This window comes from Bombyx mori, chromosome 3 (genome assembly GCF_030269925.1).
Source record: "Bombyx mori chromosome 3, ASM3026992v2".
Lineage (NCBI taxonomy): Eukaryota > Metazoa > Arthropoda > Insecta > Lepidoptera > Bombycidae > Bombyx > Bombyx mori.
In genome coordinates this window covers 845,262-854,666 of record NC_085109.1, presented here as the reverse complement: position 1 = coordinate 854,666, position 9,405 = coordinate 845,262, and positions in this window count along the sequence as shown.

Genomic DNA, 9,405 nt, shown 5'->3' with positions numbered 1-9,405 from the left:
TGTTCCGTTGTGTAGTTAGTAAAAACTTAGCGGTATAAAAACTTAGTAGTAGTAATTAGTAGTTTTTAATCTATACGTGAAGGAAAAACTTTGTATCCCTTTTTACGAAAATTATGCTGACGGACGAGTATGAAATATCCCACACTTATAGAGAATATAGAGATGAAGTGCACAACGCTAATATTTTTAAAAAATAATGCATAAAAGATACATTAAATCAATAAAGAAAACATTACACACACTGCCATGTATTTGACACACACACATATGTATTTTTAGACTCTTTGTTGATTGTCAAACTTTAGTTAATGTTTAAAGTCTGTGGTCAAATTGAGAATAGGTTAATATTGTTTATCTTTAATATTATTTATCTATAGTGTAGTCTTGGCGAAATCTGTGATTATAGAAGTATAAAATATAGTCTTTGACAATATAACCATAATAATGTTCAAACTTATAATTTCAATTAATTAGTCGAATTTCGACTACTGCGGGACCACTAGTAATTATAAAAAGACCTTCTACCTCCTTAACTATGAGTGGTAACTGATAGTAATCATAAAATCCGCTATAGATTTAATTAAATCTCAACATTACTTATGACGTCAAGTGATATTAGAAGCTTCGAGAAGACAGATGTGCACATGTACGCTGCTCTCAACGTAACTCGTCACTGAACTTTTCGTAAACAACAATACTTTCCTTAGTAACAACGTATTTATTGTATTTTAATGACGACAGAATCCCGATACTACAAATGACTCGGTCGACCTTAATTTGTTTACTAATAACTAAAACGATCACGCCATTTTCGCTCACAAACAAGCCACCAGACTCTTTGAGGAGGATCGCGCAGCAATGAATATCATAGTAGTTGGATAGTCTTGTCGAATAGCGTGGGACATCAAACAGATCGTATTGGTGGGTAGGGCGTCTTGTACACCCGCGCGGGTAGGCACCACTGCTCGGCCCGTTTCTGACGTGAAGCAGTAATGCGTTTCAAAGGTGGAATAGCGGTTTTATTGTTAAAGCTGAGGCCTTAGAATCCTTGTCTCAAGGTGGGTAGTGATATTTGAATTGTTGATGTCAGTGGGCGTCGGAATCCACTCAGCACCAAGTGAGCTCTGGGCTCGTCCACCCATCTCTAAGCGATAAAATAGCTTTCAGAGAAAATTACTGGTGGTAGGACCACTTGTGGTTACTGGTGGTAGGACCACTTGTGAGTCCGCGCGGGTAGGTACCACCACCCTGCCTATTTCTGCCGTGAAGCAGTAATGCGTTTCGGTTTGAAGGGTGGGGCAGCCGTTGTAACTATACTGAGACTTTAGAACTTGTATCTCAAGGTGGGTGGCGCGTCTACGTTGTAGATGTCTATGGGCTCCAGTAACCACTTAACACCAGGTGGGCTGTGAGCTCGTCCACCCATCTAAGCAATAAAAAAAAAACAAAAAAATGTGGTGGATGGTATTCGGAGACCAGAGCGGTTATCTAGTGCGGCCCATTTCCTATTAATATATATATTTATATTTATTTTTTTTTTTTTTTTTTTTTTTCCTACCTAAGCTGAGAGCCTTGAGAGGCTATGTCAGCGTAGCCCTAACTTTTGTAGGTGAGCTCACGGGGCTCAAACCTGATGACGTTGCTAACACGAACCCTAGCAAGAGCCGTGCTTCGCAGAATCTACCACCGGATCGGAAACGCGACCCACTGAGAAGATCCGGCGAGAAACTCAGTGGGCTGTGTCTGGGAGTTAATTTACTCGTCGAGCCCTCCGTCGCAAGCGACGGGTTCGACGAGAACGGTGACCGGTGCTTGAAGTACCTAGAAGCACCGTTAGTGGATCGGGAGGATCCGAGATGACGTGTTTTGGGCGACGTCGACTGCTTTCCATTCTGTCCGCAGGATCGGGAATGTAGTTACCGGCGGCCACGATGAGAGGGTTCTCGTGTCGTGCCGCTTTATCGAAGTGGATATTTATATATCGATTATCAGCACAAAGATAATTCCTGGTCTACAAATCGTCACTAATAACTCATGTATGTGTGCGACACACACCAACATTGCTCAATAGTCCACATTTCCTTCGTCAGAGAATACGTGACGTCCGGTGGCCCTCGGATCTTGGACTGGATCTCAAGGTAAAGACTATAAATAAATCAATGGTACACAAGAAGAAATAGAAAGGACTATAAAGAAATCAAATTCTACATCCCTAAAGTTTTTTATTGCCCTCGTGGGCAGATGAGCTCACAGCGCACTTCGTGGTGTCATGGTGAACGGTTACCGTCGCCCGTGGACACCAACAATACCAGAGGCAGAGCGAAGCCGCTGCCTGCCGTCGATCATAATTTGTGGAATTATATTTGATTTAAATGAATACGCGAGTGATTTATTTTCCCAGTGGTTGTATTCGAGGACAAAAATCCCGGGAGGCCCTAAGTACCTGGATATTGTGAGGGTGCACGGGACTGGAGCCCGCTGTAGCCCTTTATCACTGCCAGCTGAGCCACTCCAGCTTGTAGGGCCGATCGACATTCGTCCCTGACAGCTGTGAAGGGCGGTTATCAGGCTTATTGATAATGGACAGGCGTGGCGCTTAGCGATATAAAAGTTTGATAAGCTTTGGAAATAAAACTTGGTTGTGGAAACATCGTGTAGTAAAAATCAAACCTACAAAGTTATAATTTGCGTAATTACTGGTAGTAGGAAATCTTGTGAGTCCGCACGAGTGGGTACCACCGCCCAGCCTATTTCTGCCGTGAAACATCAATGTGTTTCAGTTTAGAGGACGGGGCAGCCGTTGTAACTATACTTAAGACCTCAGAACTCATATCTCAAGATGAGTGGTGGCATTTATGTTGTAAATGTCTATGGGCTCCGGTAACCATTTAACACCAGGTGGAACGTGAGCTTGTCCACCAACCTAAGCTAAAAAAAAAACGTTTTGTGCGGGTCCTTGATTCGCTGTTTGCCGGTATTCTTCATAAGGTCCAAGGTTCTATCCAGCAGTGACTGTCTTGAAACGTGCAATCGTTATCAACCAGAATCCGCTATCAACGACTGACCCGATGATGCAGTAGTTAGCGCCTGACTGTCGCGCCAGGGTCGTGGGTTCGACTCCCACATCGGGCAAAGATACGGGTGAATGAATAAGTTCGTTTACTCTTGTAAGCATATTTGTCAGTCTTTGGTACCTAGTATTTATATAGTATACTAGCCGTACTCGCCCGCTTCGCTGGGCATTTAAAATTAACATCAATATATCATTATTATTAGGGAGTCCAACACTCATATAAATATTAGGCTATCCATTATGTACATGTATTTTCTACATGGATACCAAGTTTCAAGTCAATCGGATGCATGGTTCGGTAGTTATAACGGAACATCCGTAAAAACCACTGTAGATTTGTATATTAGTAGGTATAGATTAGTAGTATACCACATTCCAAGAAAGGATAACGGCAGCTTGGAGAAGCTAATGGTGACTGGCAAGGTGGATGGAAGAAGACCACGAGGTAAAGGCCCGACACGTTGGACTGACCAGATCCGCACTACCCTCGACATCACAGTTCACGACGCTCTACACTCGGCGGCAGATAGGAGCAAATGGCGTAGAATGATCCGGATTTAACTCTTGTTGCGAGGAAGTGGTCACGACCCTCAGTATTGAGGAAACCGAAGCAAGAAGAAGAAGCAGAAGATACCTAGTATCAGGTATTTGGTACCTATAGTATGGTAGGTTGTTCACCGCTATTTATTATCAATAGTTAACTAACTATTAATAGAAATTTTATTTCGTCAATGGATTCTTGACCTCTTAAACACTTGTGTACATAGAAAACAGAATAAAATACTATTTGCCAGATACAAATCTTATTGGAAGACGTCAAGACTGAAAATTGAATGAAAATGTCGCGTGAAAAACATGTTTTTCGTTCGAATATTATTAAAATTTTCATCGAATATAATTACTATTCAATATTTCAGCCAAACAGTTGATATTTCGGTATCTACCGGCCGGCTTGATTCTGTTGCTAACTATATAATAACTATATATATATAATATATAATAACTTGCCACAAAAAGGTAATTTTTAAACACAATTTACTTCCGTCTTACGTGGCCCAATAATGTCGATATTTTATAGAAATTGTAATTTAATTAAAATTAAAAAGATGTACTGAAAGTAATAAATTATTCCTCAGAAACCGCGCTGTTGTAAAGATATTCAGAAGATATATCATATTATGTATCATCATTGAATTTTCCCAAATGTTACAGTAATATGGAAGTGTTTTTATGAACTTTTTGTTTGATTTAGTTCGACGAACGAACAAGAGATGGCGTTACTCGTTCAATCAGTTGAATTTGGAGTGCTTGGCAACAACAAGAACAATAGTTTCGCAAAAATTCCTTGTCAACAATTATTCATTGTTTTAAGGCGAAGCTGACTGTCATTAAGGACTCTTGAAGGTGTGGTAAGTTAGGTTTCATTCGTGGTACGTTGTTATATGACGCTTGTTCCTACGATAGTCATGGAGCGCTCTACTTTGAGCATTCTGAGAGGTAGCTTTACAGTATTTCCAATGTCAATGCTCATTTAAGCCAGTTCCAGTAAATGCAGAATATAAGTAGGCCATGAACAAGTCGACTTGATCACAGAGCCACCTCATCCTTCAAGACTCATTAAGAATTTAAAAAAATCCAATCAGGAACGTGATTGTTCGTGAGCACACAAATTGTATGTTAATTGAGGCTACTTGGAAAATAGGTTACGTTAACTAGTACATTACGAAATTGAAAAAATATATACAGTCAAAACCGTTTACTGCGACATCGCTTAATACAACATGCCGGTTATAATAACCAAGAACAAAGGTCCCGGCTGAATGCCATATGACCGCCTTATTAAAAATATTGCTTTCTACGACATTGGTAATAACGACATACCTCATAAAACGACCACATTTAACTAATATTTCGGAGAATTAGATCTGTTAGAACGACCGGCTAAGCTGTGTTGTAAACAATTTGAATAGGTATCCACATTTGTCTTCAATGGCTTTTAAAATCAGGAAAGAAAACAATAGGATTTAGTTTAGTGTAGGGTCTTTTCTAATTCATAGAAACAAAACACGTGCATGCGGTAGTCAAAGCCCGCTTCTTCATATCTCTTCAGTTAGTTTGTTACTTATCTATACACAAGACGCACCAAAACTTTGTGGAGTTATTCGTGAAACTTTCCAAATGTCGCAAAAAAAAATAAAACAAATTAATATTGAAGAAAAATCGCGTATTAAATAAATATATTTGTCCAATAATTCCCTATCGATTTGTTTGTACTTGCACGATACACATTAAGCATCACCGGTTGTTACGACTATCGGTTTTTACGACTGAATATGAGCAGTCCCTTCGATGTCGTTATAACAGATTTTGACTGTATTCGAAAAAAAATAAAAAATTATTATGTTAATAATGTATCTATGTACATTAATTTTTATGTTATTTCATTAAAATAACTATGTGTCCGTTGTAAATGAAAAATTGTATTCAGAGTAAATTAATTTGATTTAATGAAATTAATTAAAAATGTAACAATGCAGCTCCTCATTAAGAACTACCTACTTTATATTAAAACAGATGAATGCTTAGGTACGATCGGTCAATAAATATAATAGTGATGGGATTTACTTTTTTTTTACATATCGATAAAAAAAAAATGTTGTACTAATATAAGTCACAAAGCACACAGTATCAAAGGTCAGGAGAGTAGGATATTCGTTTACCCAACTATTTGAAAACTAGAGGGAGAGAATGAGGGGATGGGATATTTACCGGTGGTAGGACCTCTTATGAGTCCGCGTGGATAAGTACCACCACCTTGCCTATTTCTGCCTTGAAGCAGTAATGCGTTTCGGTTTGAAGGATGGGGCAGCCGTTGTAACTATATTTGAGACCTTAGAAATTATATCTCCAGGTGGGTGGCGCATATACGTTGTAGATGTCTATGGGCTCCAGTAACCACTTAACACCAGGTGGGCTGTGAGCTCGTTCACCCATCTAAGCAATAAAATAATATTAAAAAAGGGTAGGATTAAAGAGTGGAAGAGCAGACGGTTCGTTGATAATGCAGTCCGTGAAAATTTAAAGTTTTGTAATAATAGTTAAATTTCAATGCAGCAGTATACTGGTTCGTTAATGGTAAAACTTTTTAAAACTGCATTAATTTATTCATTTCTCAGTACATAAATGAAACTTTGTAATTGGTTTTATTGGATTGTATTGTCCACTCTGAAGAATGCTCTTAGGCTCATGAAAATACCCACGTCTCCCTTTAATCCCAGAATTTATCACAGGAGTAGAATACACCAGTTTGATGTGGTGTCATACTCTATCAATATACTGTATTTTCGGATAATACCTTCATTGGCAAACCTGAAACTTTGATATTGACAATTTTCTAGTATTCGAAATGGACTGCGTCTGGCCTGGCGTGTCATGTACTCAAAAGACAATGAAAATCGAATATCCTGGAGAATTAAATTATTTGTGCATGCATATAATGACTATGAATGAGCCGGGAAGGTTAATAGTTTAAGCAATTAGGACTTGGTGACTACCGGATATCGAATCGCAAATTTATTTGTTATTCTTAGGTATTTATTCTTAGTTTTAAAAAACACTTCTTTTTTAACTTTTTCTTCGGTAGTCATTTTCTGCGAGGCGTACAAACGTTTAAAAATAAATTAACTGTTTATTATTGTGTGTTTTGTTGTCGTCGTGCTATTTCTGACGTTTCGGAAACTTCGCAGTTTGCGTGAACGATTGAACCATTTGGCGACATTTTCTATTTATTTTCCCATTTTGAATCCTATTAGTAAAATTCAATAATGAAAATCCACTTAAAATACTCTCAAGTAGATTTAGCCTTCTAATTCACATTATGAAGGTCCCGTACCTCAAATAATAATGGTGTCTAGAGTTTATACCGGGATATACGACATTAAAATTCTTCAAAGAACTACTACTAATTAATCTATAATCCATACAATAGTCCTCTTATTTCCTCAGTAGCTCCTATCTCGATTTGCCGATCCAATAATCCTTATTAGGATAAGGGCAGTAGAGCAAAGAAGGCGAGGACACATCTCGTATTCACACAGAGAAGTTTGAGTGTCATCTCAAGTGTACTTGTCTCGAGTGACGCGAATATGCTCTTATTGAAATCCCTCATGCAGGTACCAATTTTTTCAAGGGAGCTCGTTAAATATGTGTTCACGATTTTCATGATGAAGGAATTATAGGTTAAATAAAGAATTAAAATCTGCCAATTTATAATTACTGATAGTAAGGTATTGAGAGTACATAAGAGGGCCTCATCTTGCTCATTGCCGTTGCAAAGGAGTGACGCGCTCTGGTTTGTAGAGTGGGGTATTTTTATACAAATTATATCATGGAGACTGCATCAGTACTACTGGTGATCTTCATTATTCATCATTTTTGGAGCGGATAAAATAAATATATTTTGTTGTCAAGATATTGGCGGTACGCGGTCGGGAATACACGTGAAGCACTCATTTGAGACGTGAAAGATTAGGCCGCAAGTGTTTTTAATCACTGAAAATGTCAGTTCTGTTTGGCATCGCAGACAAACAGCGACAAACGTAATATTAATGAAACAAAAACATCCATAAACTATAATTTTGTAACTGTATTTCTAATCGACACAATTTCCTCTTCCTCTATTATGAATTACAGATTAATCATGCTCTAAGGTTTTTTTTTGACTCTATAACCATTAATTTTGGCTTCACAAAACATGTTGGGGCTCTTTTTGTGATAGTTAGGCGATTGTGAGCTTTCATTCTGTCACAGTAAGATTCGATTTTGGATTTTGAGCTGTCTTTAGTCAGTCGTAAACGAGTTTAGTTGCCACGTCGTACCGATTTCCGTGCAGGCCCCGATGAGATCGCGTCCTGTCGTAAATTGAATATTGTTTGCGTTAAACGAATTCGCTTCATGTTCACCGGGTCAATTTTATATAAAACTAGCTGACCTGGTAGACTTCGTAGTGCCTCAATCGATAAATAAAAGACCTAAACTTTTGTATAAAATAAACTTAAAACAAATAAAAGGAATCCGTCCGACAGGGGACATATGAAAGGGAAAACAAAATTGTTATTTTTATTTAATTCCGAGCATTTTCATATTTATATACCTTTTGAACCTTCTCCGGACTTCCATAATTAATTCAAGACCAAAATTAGCGAAATCGGTCCAGCCGTTCTCGAGTTTTAGCGAGACTAACTAAAAATTCATTTTTATATATATAGAGATAGATACAAGCATCAGGTGTCATTAGTTGGGCCTGAAAATTACTTTCGAAAAATCAAAGAAAACTTTCATTCATAGTCATATAACAGCTCTATTAGCTGTTGGCTATTTTGATGAGCATACCTTGCAAACAAAGCTATGGGTTGCGCAACAGCATAATGCAGTTTGCTACTCAATTTTAATGCTTGGTCTCCCTTATAAAGGTTCGAACGTGCTCGTGAGATTTAAGGGCACAGCATCGCTTTCTAGTAGATATCTTGGATGATGTGCACAAAAGTAGGTACATATCGCCTTTTCGCATTAAAAGCGTACAATTTCTAAAAATATTCAATATTGAGTTAATATGCGGAATCATTTGGTATCTCCAGTATATTTTCTCATAAATACTGTCAAAAGAGCGTAGTTTAATTTTATTTTTTTAGTTTACCTATGTTTTGACTACTTTTAACAAAGTTAATAGGTACATATTTTTATTTTACTTCAAAAGACTGATAATGTAACTGGTAAAAAATAAAAAATAAATGTTGCAAAGATGACTATTATTAAAAATATCACATTTTAAAACATTCCCCTGTAAAGTTAGTAAGTTTTGAGATTGCAGTTTTAATGCGAGAAGATGATATGTCTATTAGTGCCTACTCAGGTATCTTCTAAGTGACATTGTGTTAGATTCAAGACCGTCATCTCCAGTTTCGATCACGTAAGTTCCGTGCACGTAGACAACTCGACCAGTCCTACACGACTATTAAACGAGGATGAGTGCGAGGGATGGTAGGGCGCACGACCGGTACGAGCGAACCGGTCCGAACCAGTTCAGAGCCAGTTCACACAAAATTTATAGCCCTCACTCTCGGCCTGTTCTTAGTTGGCTTAAGCTTTATGTTAATTTATGATAAAATTCGTTTCTTTGTTTTCTTTTTCGTTTCTTAAATCGAAGCTTTGAGTTTTCATTGAATCAAACTTACGGTTCACGGTCCATCTGGAGCACTACAGTCTAGATCAGGGGTTCCCAAACTTATTTTGTCTATTGCCCACTTTGAGAATAAATTTCTTTTTAGTGCCCT